Source organism: Hippichthys cyanospilos, chromosome 4, assembly GCF_059441005.1.
Source record: "Hippichthys cyanospilos isolate Australia breed blue-spotted pipefish chromosome 4, RoL_Hcya_1.0, whole genome shotgun sequence".
NCBI classification, from domain to species: Eukaryota; Metazoa; Chordata; class Actinopteri; order Syngnathiformes; family Syngnathidae; genus Hippichthys; species Hippichthys cyanospilos.
In genome coordinates, this window is record NC_142372.1 from 12643181 (window position 1) to 12666521 (window position 23341).

Genomic DNA, 23341 nt, shown 5'->3' on the forward strand with positions numbered 1-23341 from the left:
AGGAGATCGACAGAGTCAGAAATATGATGGAAGCCTCTGTGCAGATCACTCAATGAGAGGTAGGGGTGTTAAATGTTGGAAGTGCCATGTTCAGTTCCCTGTTAACCACCCTAAAAGATCCTGCTGAGGTTGTCGGTCCACTGATTTGGCATCTTGTTTTTCAGTCCATTTGATTATTGTAATGTTCCGAAGAAGACAGACGTGTCCCCGTTTACATTGTAATCAGTGAGGTGTTCCCATCTATTAGGTGGGCAGGGCCTAGAGGAACGCTTACCTAGGTCATGAATGAAGGAAACGTCTGAATAAGAACTGCATAAAGAATATTTACCAAGCCATTATCAACACATGTAACACAGACATTTCCCTTTCACCATGGTTTCGTTTTTATAGGTAGAAATAGTTTGTTGTTTTACTTTGAAAGGTCACAAGCTTGTCTACAAATAGTTTTATCTATTTCTACGAGATTAATGCAATGTAGCAAATACACATTGTTGTGTTTTAGAATGTCCATTTTTGAAAGAAGTAAAGTTTTGTGGGAAACCATTTCTAAAATGTCCACATATGGATGTTGAGCTCTACAATATCGTACTGAAGATCTGCAGTGATACATTATGTCATGGTTAGTGCTTCATGCTTTTGTCTTTGTCTCTCTATTTACATGTACTAAAGCGAAAACTGGAGGGGCAGGACCAGACCAGTGATAATTGAAAACAACTTTTGCTTTTTTTTTTTTTTTTTTTTTTTAAAGGTCCCAAACGAGAAATGATACTGCAAATGATAATTACATGGTGTCTGGAGCAAGAAGGATGGTGGCTTCATGTGGAAAGTGATAGACTATGAGGACCATACACAGTCATGAAGGTTTATGGGATGGTGAGAACGACTTGGTATGTGGCCCGCATTAGGGGTGTGTGTAGGATTTTATTATGATCTATTTACAGAAGCATGCATTGGTGAAGCTCCTGCTGATGGGGAAAACAGTCCTCCCGATGTCACTGTCTCTTAAGTTTAGTCTTTTTTTTTCCCCCTTTTTCGTGTTTTGTAGAAAAAAAAAGCTGGAGGTAAAATGTCAGGGAACGAGTCAGAAGTAGCAATCTTGAGGGATTTAAGCAGGTCTGTCTTTTGTCCCTCTGGTGAAGAAATTTTTGAATGTTGTGCTTTGTTGATGCCTTCATGCGATTGGTCAGCCGCTCTGTTGTCCTAACTGCTCAGTTGTGAAGTTGTCTGAGAAAAGAAAGAAGGGAGAAGGGAGGGAACAGACAGGAAAAAATGCGTCGTTACTCAAGTGCGATTTAGACACCCACGCTCACACATACGTATAGTACTTCCATACAACGGCTATAATGTTGCTCATGAGAAACTGAAGACCGCATTACAAACTGTATGGCACTTTTGTCTCAGCATGCAGTGTGTATGGTGACACACCGTGAGTCACGGTCACATTATATAAGGGGTGGGATGGGCTCTGCTGTCACTGATGCCAGTGTAAAAACAAAAGCAGAGTGACCACCCTGTGAGTGTACATGGCGAGCCCACTTGGCAAAGATTCAGAGCGACAGCGTCGTCTGTATGGGGGCTGACTCTTCAATCAGCTTCAATTAAGGCCAAAGGTAGACGAGCGACTTGAATCTTGGTGCTATTCCAAGGTGTCCATGAATCACATTGTATCTGTTTTTATTGTTTTTTTTGTTTGTTTGTTTTTTAACTAGGTCATGCTGCACATACTATATGTACGTGTTTATTAATTGGAAACACAAAATAGCGACCATATATTTGAGACTATAACTTAGTTGTTTTTTTTTTTTTTACACGTTTGGCTGGTTCTGCTACTTATTCAGAAGTTCAACATAATCCACTTTCTACACCATGTAGGTTATAATATTATCAGGTGCGATTATGGGGTTCATTCTTCTTCTCAACCCTTACATAGGGTGGACCATATTAACAAGCACAATGCTCAAGCATACAGTCTGCAATAAAAGGCAATGTATGTAATGTTCTTTGATTTGTCACCAGTTTATCAATCCCAGCGTTCAGAATATTTTCTGATTGGTGTATTGCTGCCAGCACATGTACTGAACTTAATATGTAATGTTCTATGATGGTTTATCCTTGCATAAGTATGCACTGTACGTAATGCGCAATGTTCTTTAGTTGATTTATTGCTGCTAGTATAAGTAGTGTATGTTTTCCCTTCCTTTGTCAGCAGGAAATAGTCTGACAGTCAGTCAAGTCAAGGGCTTCCAAAAATTTGAGAAATAACGTTTTACAGATTTTGGGACTCAATGCATGCACAAGGTGCACCGGATTGTAGGGCACACTGTCTTTTTTTTTTTTAGAAAATTAAATCTATTTTTTTAAATCTGTGATTAGTAATTTTTTAAATTATATTTTTATTTTTCACTGATGTAGTACATGTTCAACTCTTCCACTACATGGCAAAAGATACATTTTAAAACTGCATCGCCGCATTTTGCGTTTTTATGGCCTATTTTACCATATTTTGAGTTGACAACAAAGAATAGACATTTTGTTTTGAAATGCATTATTTCCACCGGCCACATTAATAGTATGGTAAACAAAGTGGTGCTAAATCACCAAAATTATTTGCGAACATGGAAAGAAAAAATACAAGAGAAAAAAAGCCCATAGTCACATAAAATTACTTATTTATAGTATTTCAAGCAGCCATTCTTCTACTGTTTTTTATTTTTATTTTCTTGGATTCTTTTTCTCACTATTATCCTACACATGTTCTACTGTAGCTTGATTATTATTCTTTTTTTACTTATTCTTGTGTTCTTCAATTCATTAAATTATACTAAACTGTTTACAATGGAAAAAAAATCGAGTAGCAATAGGCACAATAACCTATGCTGCTGTTTGCCCATAGACATACAAATGGAGATTGTTCAAGAAGTGAGGCCACCAGCGGGCATTTTACTCTGCTACTGTTATGACTTTTTTTTTCTGAAAATACTATTATCAATGCGTCTTTAAAAACAGAATCTAATGAATGTTTCTCAAAGAATAACATCAACTGTTTGAGTCGACTATTCAGTCACCTAACGATCTGAACATTAGCAATGTGATATAGCCAATGATGGCTTTGCTTGTCGCTACAGTGAGTTAGTGGCTTTGTTAGAGCAGAAATGTATATCAAATTCAGTGCTTTGGTCAAAATGCGGTTTTGTGTTGAAGTAAATCCATTTGTAATCTACCATTATGGGTGTTTGTGCGTGTTTTTCGTTGTTATTTGAGAGGTAGACCTGTGAATACACAGCCCCGTTATTAATGTTACAAAGCAATCAGCTGCTCAGAAGAGCTGATGCTAGAACTACTTCCTGCATCGGGCTTCTCTTTGGAGTATTTTGAATAACAGAAGGGACCATTTTAACAACCTTCAACAAAAATAGACTTAAACATTGTTTATTTGTTTACTTGTTTGTTTTTTTGTTTTTCACAACGCATAAGTGATTGACTTCAACTACTGAGCTATAGTCCGTAGAATGCGACATTTGTTGCTGTGTCACAGACACAGTCATTACCATTGTCACTCTCCATGTGACAATACCCTTTAAACTAGAAATTGCTACAAGCGCTACACCGCTGCATTGTCCACCTTTTGCACAGCAAGAGCGCCAAGTGAGCCAATAACCTCACCGCAGAGATCAGAGCCATTGCCCCGGGCATGCTACATCCACTCACGCAGCAGCAGTCAGGACTCCGCAGCTCTTCAAGAGTCAATGTGGTCCCAGGGTGTGTGATAACAGAGTATGTGATGGGAATGCAGGGCCATTTGGACCTGCAAAGCCAGGTGTTAGCACTTCAGCTCACCGCCTCATCAATAATTGACAGAAGCAAACCAATCAGAACAATTTGCTCCCCACAGCGAAGTGCTAGAGCAGCCTAACACTGGTGAATCATTAATGAGGCAATTAGCAGAAATGGTTAGACAGTTCACCCTCACCGGCAACGCTCTTGTGACGCGACTGCGACAAGTCTCTTTGCATTGGCGCTGCCGATGATGGAGTGACGTGGAGGCCAACCCAAGCTGATGCAAAAAAAGACACAAGATTGCTTCAAGACAAAACCAAGCCACCTCAGACTGCAGCGTAACTTGTGGTGGTGCCAGTTCTCCATCTGTTGACCACAGCTCAGAGCGCCAATAATGGGAACAAACCCAATTGGCTATTACCATGGGAGATTGACCTTTATTGGTGGTTGTTACCATTGCAGAGACCAGCAGATGCTGTCCCCTGGGTGATTCAAGTGTGGGAGAGCCTTTATGGACATGGATAAAATCGACCTCGGTGACATCACTCAGACATGAGGGGGAAACAACAACAACAATAACAGCAAAGATGGCGTTTGCCTTTGAAGAGCAGAGATCCCCGATTGTTCTTTGAGAGGAAAATCAAAGCCTCGAGGGAGATCCTCACAAAGCCTCTTCGATTGACCGTATTGGAACCATTTTATAGTTTATCGATGATCCTCCGCCTGCTTTCTCAGCTATGGGTCTAGTACAGGCTCAATTAAACCAGCAACCTTGATCTCTGGAACAAACCGTAAAAATGCAAATTGCAACTAGGATATCGGCAAATCATGGACCCTTGCTCAGGGTTTCCAGTCTGTACACAAATATGTGGCTTCCAAGTTTGACTCACGGCATAGAAAATTATTGCGCACTGTGATTGGCTGGTTATGAAGCCAGGATCTACCCCACCTCGAACAACCATACTAGGGCTGCACAATATATCGAAGAAAGTATTGTCATTGTGATTATGGCCCATGGAACATATGCATCGCAATGATGTGCAATGAGTTTCATTTTGCATAGAAATCTATGCTTTGTCTGACTGACGAATAAAGTGTACCATTCAATGTGCGTTGTCATGCTGCCATGCTGGGACACAATTACCGTATTTTATCTACTATAAGCAAAAAGCCTTCAATTTTGACAGGGTGCCTTATAATCCAGTGTGCCTTATTCAGTGCATCAACCTCGATTTTTCATTTTTCGTGGACGAAAAAATAAAATAATGACCATGATGTAATCACATTTTGTTACGTTTCAATTCTTTTTAAAAAATTCATTCTTGCAAATTTTTGACCAAACCGAAGAGTAAAAATGGACTTCTCTCTTTCTTGATACAATGCAAATGCTTGAATAAACTTCCTATTTAAAGAAGTAAAAAAAAATAATAAAAATAAAACAAAAAAAAACAACAACACACTTTTCTGTTCTCTTTGCATCCTTTGACTTTGAAGACCTGCTGCACACCATTGATAAGAAGCTCAGTCAGGGTGTATTGCTGATATTGACACTTGTGTTTTTAATGGTTGCCTTCCCCTTTTATAGCCCTCTCTGGATGCCGTTGGGGCAAACAGGAAATTTGGAGGAGGACTTTAGAGAGCCATAACCCTGGAACCTTTGTGTTTTGAGATTACCATATAATTAAGATAGTAAATCAATATTTATTAAATAGTTGTATAAAACAATTGAGAACCGAAGTTTTTCATCATGCGCTTAGTCAGAGAAGCTTTGTTCGAAGTGGCAGTGAGTCATTTATTTACTTTGAGTAAACAATCCCACCTGAATTGTACATCTTTATACAAAAACAAAACCACAACAAATATGCCTATAATAATATTATTATTACATGATAAAATTAAATATGTCAATACTTTTTACATTTTACACAAGAAACGCTTAGCTGAATCAAACATTGGTTGACCTCAATCATGCATTGAAAATAAAGTTCTAAGCCACTGGTTTAATTATTGATGCAGGCCACAAGAGCATGTTGCCAATGGGTTTTTACTCTTTTGCTGATGCTTTATTTTGTATTGATAATTTTTCATCTAACAAGCCTCCAAAGTCTTGATCTGTGAAAGATGGAAAAACACATCAGGGATATTGGAAATCTAATGCAACATTACAGGAAGTGGAAGCTCTTTGGTTTCATTGACAGCCATAATGGGAAGATGAAAACAAAGGAAACATGTTTGGGGAGATTATTTATATACTCATTGGTGTTTAAACAAAGTGAATAACTATGATGGTATAAAGTACTTTTCCCCCCAAAGCTGAACCCATTCTTATTACATTACAAAAAAACTAAAAAACTTTATATTTAAGTCAAGAATATTTACTGATTTTCTCAGGAACTTCAGGACCCTGTCACTAGAGGAAGATCAAAAATTGATTTAAGACAAAATCAGTACCATATTTATTTCCATCAATAATTGTCAACTGAAAATAAAAAGTCGCAAATACAATATCAAAAGGTGAAATAAAGTGAAAGAAAAAAATATGAAATATGTTATGAAATGACTATGTAAAATAAAACTTAGAACATTTGTTCAGTTTTGGCCAATTTATGCTCATGCCTTGCCATAAGATTAATAAGAGCATTTCAGTTCATTGTAAATTCTTATATGGCTACCACATACGCTGAGATACACATTTTCATAGCTCCTCTACAAATAACTCAACTCTATCCTTCTCACTTTTCATTGTCTGTACATATAACCAACTTGCACAGAAAAAAAAAAACCAAAAAAACATTGGACTTTAGATTTGTGAGGAATTCAAAGATTTTCTTTGACATAATTAGGGCACACTTTTTTGTTTGATGTTTTTGTAGCAGTGTGTAACATCATTGGTAATATGTGTCGGTTTTGTTTTAGGCTAAATAATTGTCCCTATTGCTTATCCAGGTTCTGGTCATTATTCATGAACTTTAAAAGGTATTTTTCTTAAATAAAAAAAGAAAAGTGCATTTTTATATTTTAATAATGATGCCTCTGGTGCATGATATGTTTATTTAGTGCAAACAAAGTACTAACCTTTTTTTGAGAGACCTCAAAAATCATTGTGATCGTTCCATCAGATAAGTGCAGTTTTAGAGGCCACTGGGTCAGGTGGATTGTGACTCAGTGCAGCATTGCGGAAAGCAGTTATCATCATTTAATACCCATCTTTCATCTATGAGCAAAAAGCACTGTGGTGGAAACTCTAATCGGATACACTGCACACACATCATTATTTATCACTTATAGATAATACAATGTGTACATTATGATGGACTGCGGAGGAAATTCCCCATCAAATCAAAATGTTTCACTACTAGTTACAGTACACGCTTGAGAATTAAACTGTGGAGAGTCCCAAGTGTGGAAGCACCTTGCACATCCTGGGGATTAACTCACAAATCAAACAACGGTTCTGCCCTCATTTAGGGTCTCACAACGCTGACCTTGAAAAGGTTTTCATGTGAGTCAAAAAAAGAAAGAAAAAGATACAAATGTCTTGTATTAATGACTGAGTTTGAAGGATTTCCACATTTGTTTTTCAAATATTACTAGTTACTGTTTTGTTCAGATATTTTTCACAGTGGTTAATACAAGTAAAATGTTAAATATCAATAGTACTTTGTCTGCAAGTGTACACATTATTTTAAACACTGTGCCATCTGTGAGGGAGATAAGTGAGAAATGTGACTGAAAGTGGAGAGGTGACATTTTGAGCGGGCATTAAAAACGCTCAATGGATCATCTGTCAGGTTTAAAGACGAACAGGTTGAGCGAGACGGACAAAGATGAGGCGTTCAAATGAAGAATAGAAAGATGAAACGAGCATGCCTGTGATATACAGTATGCCATGAAGCATTGTGACTGCTCTGAGCCCGCGGCCGGACACAATCGTGTATTGAGAGTACCTCCTTTTCTGAACACAACGTGCAATTTCTCTATGTCAAGCAAAGGGGACTTTAAGTGGAATTTTAGACTCATATAAACATATTTTTTTAGGTTCATTTGATCACCGAATGGCACATTCCATCCATCTTCCGAGGTAGTGCCACTTTTCCCCCCACAATAAGCAAGTGGTGGTCACGGCGCACTGTTAACCATCCCACTCCTCCACAGCCAATGTTGTCGCGTGTGGGGTGTACGCCTGTCCTCTCCTCTTCCAGGGTTCCGCAATGTTCACCTCTGGAGATCAATACCCATCAGCCTGCTAAAACAAATACATTTATCAAAGCCTGATAGGTGTGCGCTACACCTCGTTGCTACAGCGTGTTACACCTGATTGCAGGCCCAGATACAGAGGTGCAAGCAGCAGCTGGAGAGCCCAAGCCTTTCTGTTAAACTGGTCACATAACACGCAGCTTTGTTTTTGAGCGAGATGATGACAGGCATTATGGCCTCGGCTGGCATAAAAAGAGCTGATTTTTCCCTGCGTTCTCAATCAAGAAAGCTCTGTGGCATTTAAAATTTCATCAGAGGGAAATGTTCCTTATGTCCACCCTCTGCTGCAGATAAAGAACAGGCGTTTGAGTAATTATGGTGCATTATCGCCAAGGAACATTTCATTGCCGCGTTTTAAACTGTGTAGTGAGCGGTGACAAACGAACGACCATTTTAATTCCTATCAGGAGGGAAAACACATTGCCGGAGCCAATGAAGTCAACTCTCACATTCTGTCTCTGACTGAGACCATCTGGACCAAATAAAGTTTTTCCCCTTTGAATCAACATCTGTTAGAAATTACACAACAACACTTAATCTCTATACGTGCCTCCTTTTATTTTTGCACTTGCTCTACAATCAGCTGTGTTTATCGTACAGTTTAATTTTTATGCCAGATTTGATCATAGGAAATAAAGGAGCGCTCCAGTGGTGCGTAGCCCTCCACCAAGAAAAAAATAAATCACATGAAATTGTAGACTTTAATTAATATCATGAATATTTATCCAGCGCGTTGAACCTTAAAGAATTTCAAACATTTTCCGCCATTGATTTGACATAGCCCAGACAACTAAAAAACAAACAAACAAACAATCAAAACAGGAAGAGAAAAAACACAAACATTACTAAAAATGTATCTGGACATCATGTATCTTGAAGAATGGCATATTTTCTGAAAATTATATATATATATATATATATATATATATATATATATATATATATATATATATATATATATATATATACAATGAAGTTTCACATTATATTTTTAGTAATGTTTGTGTAATCTTGTCAACAACAAAGTTTTAAAAAAAAAAAACATAACCTTCCTGGCAGCATTCTGTAGCTACCTCCATCTCCCCTCCTCCTCCTTATCCTCTCTCTCTCTTTCTCTAGCTCGTGGTGATCGACGGCTTGACCGTGTCCGTCAATCTGTCAACAGCTGACAGTTTTACAACATATGCACTATACTGATGGTACCATCACTCAGTAACGATTGAACTCTGCACTAAAATCTAAATACGACAGTGAAAGACCAAATAAACGAAAGAGAAAAATCCTGTTTGTGTCAACAGAAGACACACAGGCATGATTGGTCAGGAAGTGCATCTCAGTTGTACGTGCGAATGTATCATTTCAGATATTTGTCAGAATGTCTCGAGCTAACGTTTCCGCCTGTGGAGGTGGAATCATTGGTTTTGTGTTTTTCCACTGGCCAGTGAATAATTTGTTCCATTCCAGTGGTGAAACCTAACATAATCACAGAGTACAATTACGGCAAAGCAGAAATATTAGATCAGATCCGACCAAACGAAGCATCTTGTCAATGCTTACTTATTTACTGGGCTGATATCAGCAGTTTTGCAGGTATTTATTAATGAGGACACTTAGAGTGGATGGAATATTTGACTATTTACTGGACATTTTTTCCTCTGGCAAATGTGAGCAAACCTGATTTTAAATGTACCATTTTGTAATGAATCTTTTTTTTTTACATAATTAAACATTACATTTTATTTACTTGTATACTACTTTAACATGGCCCGATAGTGAGTGACTGATTTTCAAAATAATTTGAGCCATTTGAATTTGGAATCATTTGAATTAGGAAAGGTTAATTCATATAAGTGTGTCAAATGAAACAGAAATGGAAGTCCCCCATTAAAAGCAAGAGGCAAAGCTGTGTCGAGAATAACAGAAACGGAGCCAATCTGCTTCTCTGTTTGCAGTGAACAGAAAAAGAAGCATCCTGCCACCCCACACTCTCATATGGAAGCCGGGCTCCCGCATACTCAAGCTTAATGACTCGATTTATTCACTCTGTCACCGTCTCTTCATTTTCTTCTGCTCTCCTTTGGCCAACTGTTTAACCCGGATGCATTTTTTCAAGCTCTCGTTTTCATTTCTCAACGAAACCCTGATTTGAATGTGGAAATGTGTTTCTTGCACAGTACTTCTGCACAATCAAAAAAAACAAAAAACAATTCCTCCTCTTTCGTGCCATTCGCGAAACAACGTTGACTGTCGTTCAAGCATGTTGCACTCTGGAAAGCTATATTCTTAAATCTATGCTGACAGGTGATGACATGATGGAGACAAGACTGCGCAATTGATTGCGTCTACTCCCTTTTACTTCCCTTTCTCTTCTCCCTCCTCTCTTTGTCCAATCACTCTCTGCCTTATACGTTTTGCTCCCCCATCACTTTCTGTACTCCTCGCTGCCATGTGTTGAGCGCAAGATGTCAGATTATTTCCCAGCAGACACCACGCAGTGTGACAGAGGACTGGAGCATTATATCACTAGATGACACCTCCTCTGCCTCCCACCACCACCACCACCACCACCACCCTCCATCGCCCCGCAGACAACATCAAATATCGCCAGGCCCTTTTGATCACTTAAAAGGCTTGTATTAAGAGAAGAGCCGCTCCTTAAACAAAAGCAAACACAGTGTTTCATCTGTCATGTTTGTCAGTGGGCCATATGTGTAGTGTAAGAGCTTTTCCATCAGAAAGGCCCTAAACCACATAATATCGTGTATGGGCCTCCAAAGGCTCCTTATCAGAGTTGAGTATTTTGCATTTAAATACACCCCTAGCCATACCACATTTAAACAATCTAGCAAGAACCAATGCAGGAGCTTCTTAGCATTTTTGGTTCAATCAAACAAATACATTAATAGCGGGGTGAACGGGGTCAAATTGTGTTTTGGGAGAGAGTCACATGCCTTATGTATCGTGTTCTGGGGTTTGAAGTATATGTCCAGTGTTGAGTTCTAGTGCTCATCTTATTGTGTCGAAGTCCACTGTCCCTACAGACTAATAACTCCCAGGTCCATGCTTCTTAAGTGTACATGGCCACATACCACAAAATACAATATTGAGGATCCGCCAGGGATTTGTACTGCAGCCACTCGCACGATTTATAGCATATTAGGAAAGAAAGGCAGAGAGGAAGAGGAAGACAAACAAATACTGCTCACTAAAGTGATTAGCTCAATAAAAGAAATTATGCATGAGTAGTCCAGCAATTATTATTGTGTTTCTCATCTCATAATGACTTAGAACAATGCTGTTAATGGTATTATTGGCCGGCCCCCAGAAGAGGGTGTATATAAGCTTGATGAAGTTTTTTTTTTTTTTTTTTTTTAAATCCATAAATCATTTCAATGCATAATTATTTTGATCTATGTGTTGTAACAATACAGTAAGTTCCTTGTTGCTTTTTCTTTTGTGATTGATCGTTTTCATCATAAACATATTTTACATATTTGAAGGTCAGCAAGTTTTTGGATTTAATCCTATCATTGCCCTTATTGGGATTGCCTGCTAGGATTTTTTTTCTTTCAAAATTGGTTATTACCCATTTTTGTCTTATGTATTTATATATTTTATATTGGCACCATATTTGTCAAGTCTATAAAGTGCACCAGATTATAAGGCACTGTCTGAATAGTTATATTATTATATATTATTTTATTTATTATTATTATTATTATTATTATTATTATTATTATTATTTATATATTATATATTATTTTAAATGTCCATACATAGGATGCGTTAAGGAGGAAAAAAACAAAATAGCCAAAAACTCTTATTTATTTTGATCACAATTTTAAATGAAGTCCAGTAATCTAATAAATAAATTTAATTCTATTACCATAGATTTTTGGTAATATGCAATTACACTGTATTTATAGTACCACATTTTTGAGACCATAACATGAAAGTAATTGAGGAGTTTGATGTAAAGATGACAAACTGAACAACCGATCTTCCAAGGTAGCATGTGGCGAATCCAATTATAATCAGGTGGTTTATTCAGTTGCTCGCAAGATGGAACATAACAGGAGTATTCACTCTCAGCAAAAGAACACAGGCGCCGTTTTATGGTCTCCTTAGAAAGCCATAGAATGAAAAGTTAGCTTGACTTTGTTTTAGGCGTCCGCACCGACCTCTCCTAATGTTCTTCGTCCTCCTCCAGTGCCTCTTCCTCCTCCTCCTCCTCTCTCTCTTTCTCTGACGGCTCAATAACAGGTGCCATGCTAAGAGAGCTGTTACAGCCGTCCCTGAGTGGTTGTGTCAGCAGCAATGTTGGACTTGAGCTTTCCAACCTGCTAACCATGCAGGAAAAAGGAAAAGGAGAAGGAGGGGAAAAAACTCTCCCTGGTCCCCAAATGATGCCCGTTGGGAGCCATCGTGTGCTAAATTTCACCGGGTGGTTCTCCGCTGTTTTCTGTCTTTTGGCTTCCGGACTCTGATTAACAGACAGAGCCATATTGGGACTTTCTGCATGGCAGAGCCCCAGAAGCTGCGTTCAGCAGAAAAAAAAATGGCAGCACATAATAAAGAAACATAAACATTCCAACTCAAAGCTTTATGGAGTTTTCATGGAACCAAACTGTACAAACTTTAGCGTTTCAACCTCATTATTCCCCAAAAATGTTTCGGATGATCCGGCAAAATGATTGATAGCTTCAAAAGCGACTCTACTTAAGAGCTGATCTAGCGCAAGTTGATAGGCATATCGTCGACCTTTAACGCAAACAAGAAGATCCGTTGTGGTGATTGCTTTTTAAACTCTCCTTCAAGCACGCCTCAAGATTTGAGAGCTACGTGTCCAAATCTATGCAAATGAAGCTGCTTTGTGAAAAGACACATCAGCGCGCATGAAGCCAGAAGCGGGAAATAATCACTGACGGATTGTGCGCAAACAAGAGCTACTAAGCACCTCTGAAAGCCACAATAAGACGCAGCAGACACATGGAAAATACTTCTGCCAGGTGATTTTTTTTTGCTGATAAGCAACTGAATATTTCACTTCATCCCAGCTTCTTAAAAATTGTATCTTCATATTATGTTTAAACAAAATGCATTTTATACAAAGTCTTGGGCCACTAACTTTGTTTTAAAGGCATCTGTTATATTTTCAGAATCATGTATGTACAGTGCTTGAAAAAATACTTGGGCTGGATATGTGTCTCAGTGTCTCAGCACCTTTTATTTAGGAACTTTGTTGTCGTGGAAGGCAGGAAGGGTAGAGGATATTGGCATATAGGTAATCTAAATTTAGCGGCCATACCATCACGGGAGCGTTTCATTTTACACGCACACAAAAAATGATAAATTTCAAAGGTGACCTGATGGCTTCACTTACAGCTGATTGATCGACTTTTGTTGGTGAGGGTGGCACAAAATGGACAGGGTAGACACAGAACACCTTTGAGAGCCTTTGAAGGACATGCTCTATAGGCCGTCTGACCACAGCAAAGACATCGGACATCTGGGATTTCTGCTACTAGTCGTTCTCAAAGGGGGGTAGGTGAGGACTCTTCAGGGGGTATCTGAGATTTGAACGAGGTTTCTATAGGTAGCAGCAAATTTAGTTGTTGGAGTTGCTCAATGAATATATATCTAGACAAAGTTGTTCTAAAGTTTAACTCATTGAATTTCAAGGACATGTTTTTTTTTTTTTTTTAAGAGTCCAGACATTCAATCCCATTTGTGTATTTTTTTCCAAATCTGGTTAAGGACTTTGTAAAACTGGCTGTCACTTTATTAAATAAAAAGTAAACTTATCACTGACTTTATACGTTAGGGTTAGTGTTGATGGTAAGTAGATATTATTGATTGCTTTTTCACCTAAGGATACGCTGAAAGTTACGTAAAGTAATTGATTACTTTAGCACGTCATTAACCAAAGCAATTCATTTATTTCATACTTCATTCATTACTTAAATCTCCCCAGCCATTTTAAGGCACTCCTACCAAATTGATTAAGTACTAAAGTAATCAATTGCTTTGAGTGATTAATCTATTACTTTATATACCAAAATGATCAATACCGATTACTTTAATATTTAAAGTAATCTGTTACTTTAGTGTTTTTAATAACTATTAGTACCTATTATGAACATTTTTACAGTAAATTGGATGTGTAGTAATGGTAGTTATGTAGTATTTTGCCACGCAAGTGCTAATTACTATATTGGAAGTAAATCACAACACCATGATTCCTCTGGAACTGAAGAAAAAGAAAAAGGAAGTACAAAATAATTTACATTCATTGTATTTATTACCCAAATATTGTCACAAAATTATTTGTTTCATTGATGACCTAATGTAATAATTTACAGTATAATAAATACAAAATAGAATTGGTCATTTGTTTTGTATTTATATTTTTGTCAAGCATTATTAATGGTTAAAGTTTGTCTATGATTTGCAACAAACCAAATCAATAATGCACAACAAAATAATATTTTACACGCAACTAAATCAGTGTTTATTTTTATGGCTGTCATTTATTATATTTGAGTGTTTGGGAACAAAGCAGGGATATATGAATGTCTTCTGAAAATGTAAATAACACAGGTAATTCATCTTAAGAACGCAAAAGAAATGTCAAGGGCACGGGAGTTCCTTTTTATTCTTCTCATGTCAAGGTCGCACACAAAACATAAACAGCAACACACATGCACAAACATACACAACATTTGCATGCTGCATTGTGTCCCTGCCGCGCCACAAATAAGTTAAGGCATTGACAAATCACTGAGACCTAGAAGTGGGGCCGAGGTGGGACTAATTGAAATGAACTTTAGTGAAGGGTGTGTGTGTGTGTGTGTGTGTGTGTGCGTGGGTGTGTGTGTTACCTAATTAAACATGAACTTTCTATGCTGTGTTTGTGTTGACATCCCGCAGCCTAAATTTAAGCTCATCTTGTTTAGCCAAATTTTGCAATGTAGGCAAAATTTTCATGAACATGAAGAAGGAATAAGGTCACCGCGTCTCCTAAGTGAAAAACATTTTTTGCCTCATCTCAAGTCACTTGTGACACTGTTTTGGAAAACGTGTGTGGTATGGAGTGTATGGTACTTGTGCCTTCAGCGTGACATATATGTTCTTACCAACAGCCACATATGCGTGTATACACACATGTAGCGGATATAAGGATGTCTAGTTTGGAAGAGATGAAGTTTCCCAGTAAGAGGCCAATTCCTCCGTGGCTGTTTAGAGTGTCTCTAGCAGTGCTAAGTGTTCTCCCTGCGCCCGATCGGTTTGTTTAAGGTCCCCCGAGAAGACGCTCACATCCTACCTCTACTCGCTTCTTTGTTTTTGTTCTCGCTCACGCTCATTTGCCATGTGCAACTCAGTGGACATTTTCAAATGGATTCAAATTGATGTGCGAATCACTCACGATTCCCCAGCATGTGCACTGTCTGTCATCGTTTTGCGTGGACTAAGTGATGCTTTTTTGTACTGCTTGTAAATCATTCGTATCATCATCATATTGCACTTTCCAACTCTTTGTCATTTGGTGCCGAGCCAAACAATAAGTCAATTTGTCCATCTTCGGTTTTCAAAGAGACTGACGTTGTAATGTATGCTGAGAGTAATTGTGTTTGTGGCACACTATCTATTGAATTTATATTACCTCATAAAACAATGCATTAATCAATCTTTTTCAAAGTAAATTATGTTCTGTGTGTTTCTTAGCTATTAAGTGACTGAAGGTGATACATTTTCTTCTTGAGAATTTTGCACTATATCATTTGGTAACGTGATACAATCACGTAAGCAGCGTATCGATATAGCTTTCAAATGACATCTCAAAGATTTATTTTAGTAATTAGTTATTTAAATAATATTCAAACAATGTATTATTTTCATAGCAAATTACGTATACAATTTTGTATAGTGTGTCCATTAGAAACATTTATGTCACCTACTTTCATTGTGAGTTTAGGCTTTCGCACTATGTAGTTTGTTTACCATTACTAACTAATTAAATCCCCATGCTGAGTGGTTTACCGACCATTTAAACCCGGGCTAGTATTGCAAACTGTTAGTTTCCGCTTTACAAACACTTGATTGTGACCTCACAATTTAATAGACTTCAACAGCTATCATTTCACTTTTATCAAGGGCATTTTATTTATTTATTCATTTATGTTTTATCACTTGGTTATTTTTCTGTCCAAAACGTTTTAGCTTTCAGTTTTCTTTTGGGATTGTATTGAGTATAGAATAAAGAGGATGATGCAGCAGAGAGGAATCTTCATGGATTCCTGCTCATCTATACTACTCATCTATATTAGTGGTGGGTAATTGATTTTGCGAAGGGGCCACGTAAAAAACTGCTATGCTAGCAGAGGGACAAACCAACATGCTAAATTTATGTTTAGTGTGTTTAGAAAAAATATTGTGTTGTTTCAATAAAATGTTACATGTGTAGCTATGGTGGCCCATAAATTATATGCACTCCACAAACTCCACCTTACATTAGGTATTTTTTGCCAGGACTCACGAAGAAGCATAATTTTAACGATAGTAATGTGTACGGAAGTGACTTCCATCCAATACGTTTAATCAATGGAGCTGTAGATTTGCAGTGAGAGACTGGGGGTGGGCCAAATCTAGCACCTAAAGGCAAGTTAATGATGTGCACAAAAAAATAACTATAATACTTTAATCTTATATGTAATATTGTTTAATGGATGGCAATTAAAAAATACAACTTTGTGACACTCATCGTGGCCAGCTTGAATACAACATGTATGGACCATGCATCTTTTCCAACCAGCTATGAACTTGCCAGGACGACTTTCTATCGATACTTTCTAATTGACTGTTAAAGGTTATTGGTGATACATCATATCCAGTGTATGTGAACACCCCCAGGCCTATGTTTATAATGTTCATTGTTTATAAACCTGGTGTCATTTTTTACCCAAATTTGTTTCCCCTTGATTATTCAAACAAAACTCATCACTTTTTGTCCTCCACTTGGGATGTGTGACTCATCTGTGAAGGTTATCCTGCTGACTATGTAGCTAAAGGAACTGAGACGCTGTGCGATCATAGTCTTTGTCTTTGAAGGCCGCACGCTGCGTTCGTATCGCTGTGGCAGCGTAATTGATACAGTCTCATGCTGTTGAGCTTAACGGAGCCTCGCCGCGGCCTAACACTCAGATCTCGCACAGCTGTAGGGCTCGGAGCTCTCGTAAAATCGCACAAGCGTGTGCCGGCGTGCGAACACACACACATCCACCCAGCCGGCTTGCGGTGAGATCACAGCCAAGGAGATCCAGAGTGGGGCTGGTTAGGCGGACACTAATGGAGATGAGCTGCCTGGTTAGCTCAATGGAAAATTGAGCAGAGTTGATGCTCATTTCATCCCAGCAGCAGTCCGCTCCCCTGGGAATACAACTGATTTTAAAGCTCTTGAAAGGAAGAGGAAAGTGAAAAAAAATGAGTGTGAGGAGGCTAGATGGTGCACTACAGAGAAAACTTTATCATGTAAGGTTTTACACGAAACTGCATGGGATAGACGATTGTCTCATAAGAAACATGCTCAAAGCACACATTTGTAAGGGCATGCTGTGTTCAATCAGTGCTCCTTCACTGACAAGAAGCTCTTATCATCCGCCTGCTTAGTAGCAAGTGCATTAAATCATGTCACTAGTGAGAAAATGTGTGGCACACCTGAGTGCATGTATCCTGGCCAGCAGCACTGTTGCGTAGTAAAAACTACAGAGGTTCAGCGGAAAGCAAGAGGTGGTCCTCTACTTTTATCCCGCCGCCTGACATTCTGTGACATTTAAGAAGTCGTTAAAGGTGTCAGCATGCGGAGAGTTCCTCAGGCAGAGAAAGCCCCTCAAAGCAGTCACCAAATAAAACCTCATTGGATGAACTGATTAATATTGATTATGGTGTCAGAAAAAAGAATATCTTTTACACCATTGTCATTGTTTGTGTTGCTGTTTACACATCGTTTTTGCTATTATGATCACAAGATGCTGGCGGAGGTGTAAGAATTGAAAATCAGTCGTGTGGGACACACAAAAAAATAGGCTTCGCTGCTCTTATACATGGTCTGCAGTCCATCTTTGATCTGGGCTTGTCCGTAACGGTTCACCATTGTCAGATTGAACTGTGACACAAACACACAGGATCGACAAAAGATAAGAGCCTCCATTTTTATGAGCCTCTTCCTCTTCACCAACAAACAGCTATTAAAGTGCATCCAGATCTGGCTCCAGCTGATGCTGCTGACCGCTAATGTCCTGCTATTTGTCCATCTCTGGCCCCTGTCTTCTAAGGGGCCTTGCTGTAAAAAGCCCCGCTGACCTACATCGTTAGAGCTCGACCCTGTCTTTACTGCGGTAAATGTTTGTTTAGGGGAAGCCCCCCTGATCTGAAGTGGTGCTTAGCCTCTTGTGGAAAGAGTGGCCCTCAGGTTCAAAGCTCTTCCTCTACTGAGAGGCCGTCACCTCCAATGCCAACAGACGTCACAGACACAGAAGCCAGAGGCAGAGCTTTATAAATCCGCTTAAGGTTCGCTACGTCCCTTTACCATCCAAACAACTGTGACAATAAAAGGAATACTACCATTAGACACTGTATGGTTGTCTCTTGGCCCCCAAAATAAACAACAACAAAAAAAACACACTTTTTTGTTACAGTGAATTCAAAACTGCAAATCACACTTGATTAAAAGCCACAACACCTAAAATTATCCATGAAAGTAGTACTTAGTAGTAATAACCGCGGATCCGTGCATTAATAAAATGGATATTTGCAAAGTGTAAGAGCTCACACAGATCGATTTTTAGATTTGATGCACCTTAAGCAACATTAGATGTTTTTTTTCCCCTCAAAAGCAATGCCAAACACATAATGATAACCTTACAAAATTTTTGTCATACGCTCCTTTTGTCTCTGAGGAGTTTAGTCCAGGGTTGCACTGCAGTGATGGCTATATTTATTGCACCTAATTTCCTATGGTCATTAACCTGATCTCATGATGTTTATTTCTGCTCTCAGTTGCTTCTCAGTATTCCCTCGTACAGCCACGCACATTTCTTTACCGTCTCTTGCTCACTCTCTTACTCTCTCATGTCTAACCTTGCGTGTGTACCTCAGATAGCTATAGAATACTCAGGGTGAGAGTGCATTCAAGACAGTTTCATTGGTCCACTATGACATGCTTGGTTATTTCAGTGGTCAGATGTGAAGGAACTGGAATGGGTGAAGCTATTTGTCTGCTTGTAAAAAAAAAAAAAAAAAAAAAAAAAAAAAACGTGGTAAAACTGCAAACATGTAGAAACCTTTATTTTGGGATTCGCCATACTCTTTGACAGATTCCTCCAAAGTTTCAGAAAGAAACTCAACAAGTTTTGGTATGGGCGTTTTGGAAAATTTACTTGAAAGAATGCGGTTGTAAGATCAGTGGTTTCTGCTATCGAGCCTGCGAGAGACCTGATATGTAGCCCAAGCAGCCAGTGCCATTACCTGATTAAATGATAAGTTATGTATCACAAGTGACAGGGTAAAATTATTATGTCTTGGAGATGTACCAGTGTAAAGTACTCAAAAAATAAACAAATCCAGTTGAACTTAATTGTTCACATGAAGTGCATTTTCTCAAGTTCACTCATCACAGATCAGACCCATCAACAGTTCATATTAAACTTCTTTCAACATGTGCCACTTGAACAAAACATTCTTCCATTGTTTATTGTAAAAGCATGTATCGTGACTCGAGCGCAAATAAACAATCTTTTAAAAAATACAGGGGATCCAATGTGCTTCTAATTGCATGGTTTTAGATGCAAATAGAAATCTGTAAAACCATGCAATTAGAAATCTGGCTCTTAAAATCCCATTTTTTTCTGCAATATATACCCTGAGGTGTTTTTGTGATTTCAGTCGATATGTTCATGTATTTGTTATGTTTCTGTAATTAGTCATATTGGGACTTGCATTCTACATACTGTTATGACTGGTTTGTTTCTTGGTGTAACAACTTGCTTGATTATAGGAGTGGTGTATGACAGTATTCAAACTATATGTTTCCAGCGACACATTTTCAAAATATCAAGCTCTCAAGCTGTCACGTTTCTATCCAAGTGTAGTTATCAGTTTAGTTTCTAATACTCACTGTGGTTATGCTTGATTTTTCTGTATAAAGACATTCTTCTTCCACTTCCTTGTCCTGTCTGCTTATGAGTCCAAATCGTGCTCGTCACATGACAAAGTTAATTGTGTCAGGACATATGTTAATTATTGACATTTTAGTTCATATTTCTAATTTAAACTATACTGCTCATTTCGAAGTCTCATGTGAATATACTGTATTTATAAATCAGTCAATGGAAAGCTCATACCTGACACACAATGCAATGTCTGGCCCCATTTAAATAGGTCTATTTGACAAGAGTCAAAGTCGGTCAGGTCGCACTCAGACCTTTATTCATCATTGTGATGTGACAGCTGAAGTTCCGCTCCCCACTTGGGGAGGCCCTGACATTCCCACCACGCGCACAGAGGTACTTCAGTCCCACATGTGTGTCAGGGCACAGACGTGGCATTGAAAAGCGGTGGTGACTGAGTGGCAATAGTGTACTGCCGGTTGACTCATGCCCTAGGTACATGAGTTCCTGCCTCAAATCCGTGGTAACATTCAGCTCCAGCTCAGGTCACGTCTGCCCTTAGCCACATAACATAGAGGGGACCAGGTGGCTTTTTGATGGATGTTAAAAGGCTGATGTCTTGAGGTTTGGGAGTTCTCTGTGGGACCACTTCTACTCTGTCTTTTTGCGGAATCCCAGCTGCTATTGCGCTCCTAAGAAATATTTCCCCCAATCATTTTTTGACACTAGAGGATATCAAACTCTGGCCTGCATGCTTCATAAATAGCTACAATTTAAGCCGTAAAAGTAATTGGTAATGTTTGAGAAATGACACAAAATGATCTCGAGCACTCTCGGCATTTCCATTTTCTATATACACCTATTTTGAAATAATAATAACAAACCAATACAGCAGTGTCTAATTCAATATACACTTGTATACAGTAGATTTCAAAAACGTTGAGGGAGTTGACTGCTTCAGATCCCCCAGCATATTAAGCAGTTGCATTTTAAGTTTATGGACTTTAACCCTGGATGAAATTTAACACCCTGAATGAATACATAAAAGTACAATTTCTAAAGCCCCGTTGGACCTGAACCTGTCTGAGCTAAAGCCCAAACTAAACACTCAGACATCTGGTAGCTGTAATCCTCTTACAACTGCCCACACACATTGTTGTTAATGGTAAGTCGTTGATGACTCTGACATTGTACCATGGAAATTAACTTTAACTTATGTCCACTGTCTACTCAAAAGCAGCTTACACCAGCAAGGGTCAAGGAACAGACTTAAATCTAAGCATTGAACAAGACGGGGAAACATAGGTCAAGGGGCACTCGCATCCATGTGACCATGTGGTGCAAAAAAACAAAAACATATAGACCCTGACAAATCGTGTGTGTGGACACATACCATTATAATTCAAAAGCCTTGTAACACTTAAGAGTCGGCAAAGCCAGCTGCAATATATTTTGACTTTCAACATCACCGTCATTGTCTTTAGATTTGTAGGTTAATTAGTCTTACTCCTTGCATGCAAATTAAAATATGTGACCTTTGCCTCTGCAGCACGGTCTTCAAGCTTTGCATTTTGATTTAAGTTGCTCACTTAACAGATACACACACACACGCATGCAGACACACAGACAGACACACGCACACACACACATTAAATTAATAAGACTAACACCTCTGCACACGACAATGTGCTGTATATGTTTGGGATTCAGACCATTTATACAGGTGGAAATGTTGGTTGTTCTGCATTCTATTTATTTTTTTTACTTGATCAATGCTTCTTAAATATGTTTCATTACCTTTTTTAACTCTCATTTATTGTACAAATTGTATTTCCTCATGGGGAAATTCAATCAGTACATCAGAATGAAAAAAAAATGTCTCAAGCATAAATGCAAGATCTTGAGAGCAAAATGCTTGTTTTTAAATCATAAAAGATGAGAGGAGGGTTCCATTTCTGAAAAAACAAAACAAAAAGGAACGTCGCAGTGTCCCTGAAGTTACCTGTCCTGGTTCAACCATATGTATGACCTTTTTGTAATCACCCATCGTGACATCCTCCATTCCCGTTTCTTGCCTCACATAGTTTGTAAATCATTCCATGTGCTATGTGTGCGAACCTCATGGGTGCATTTAACAGAACCAAATGATCAACAGCAAATCTTTGTTTCCCTTTGGCAGAGTGCTTAGGACTCGCTATTAATGCTTTTTGAAAGAAACAGACTGGAACAATGGTGGGGACTGCGTGCAAAATGGCTTCCTGTTGTGCATGGAGTAAGAACAAGTTCAAACAAACTTTATGTGAGAAGTGAACTTTAAAGCATGGAGAACTAGCACTTGACACACTCTCAATGTTAATCAATTAAACCAAGGCATACAATTTAGACTGTTAATAATTGTAGACATGGGATAATAATAATAATAACAATAATAATAATAATAATGTATAATAAAGTCTCTTAAGACATCCGGGTAGTCTCATTTTGTGTAATTAGTTTTAAGCATGTATTAAGATGCCAACAAACTACAATTGATGTCAGAGATCTTATTTAGACCAGGAGTGTCCACAATTTTTTGCCTGAAGATGTATTTTTCTAGCAGCCAACTTTTTTATTATTTTTACATTATACCTTTACATTATACTTGAGACCAGGAGTGTCCACAATTTTTTGCCAGAAGATGTATTTTTCTAGCAGCCAACTTTTTTATATTTTTACATTATACCTGACATTGTATACTTTTTACTCTTAACAAAAAAAAAAGGCAAATGCAGTGAAATTAATAGCATACTATTAATAACCTGGTACATATGTGCCTCTGCAGTTACCTTTAAGTCTTGGTTTTGGCTATTTTTTTCAAAATGTCTTCTTTTTGTCATGCCATTACTTTCTTCGCTATCGACCAGTTACCCATGATTGACACATTGATTGTTATGCTTTAGACGTCAACAAACGTCCTTCTTATTTGTATTGGGATGTTGTATAAAACAATTGGCTAGATCTACAAAGTTCTTCAAGGATTTGTTGCCAGAGACATGATCCGGGCAGAACGTATGTTCCAAATTTTTGCCGCATATGGTATCAAGATTCAAGGCTTAGCCGTGTCTGCTTTAACAATCCCTATTCATGTAGCTGCTTAGCCCACA

General features: G+C 38.3%; 1 protein-coding gene across 1 annotated transcript in view; it reads right to left on the reverse strand.

Moving 5' to 3' along the window:
• Positions 1–574: 574 nt before the first annotated feature.
• Positions 575–23341, reverse strand: part of mafa (MAF bZIP transcription factor a) — a 62358-nt gene continuing 39591 nt past the window's right edge. Inside the window, exon 3 of the mRNA XM_088413929.1 lies at positions 575–1224. The gene's annotated coding sequence lies outside the window, so the exon portion shown is untranslated. The remainder of the gene's footprint in view (positions 1225–23341) is intronic.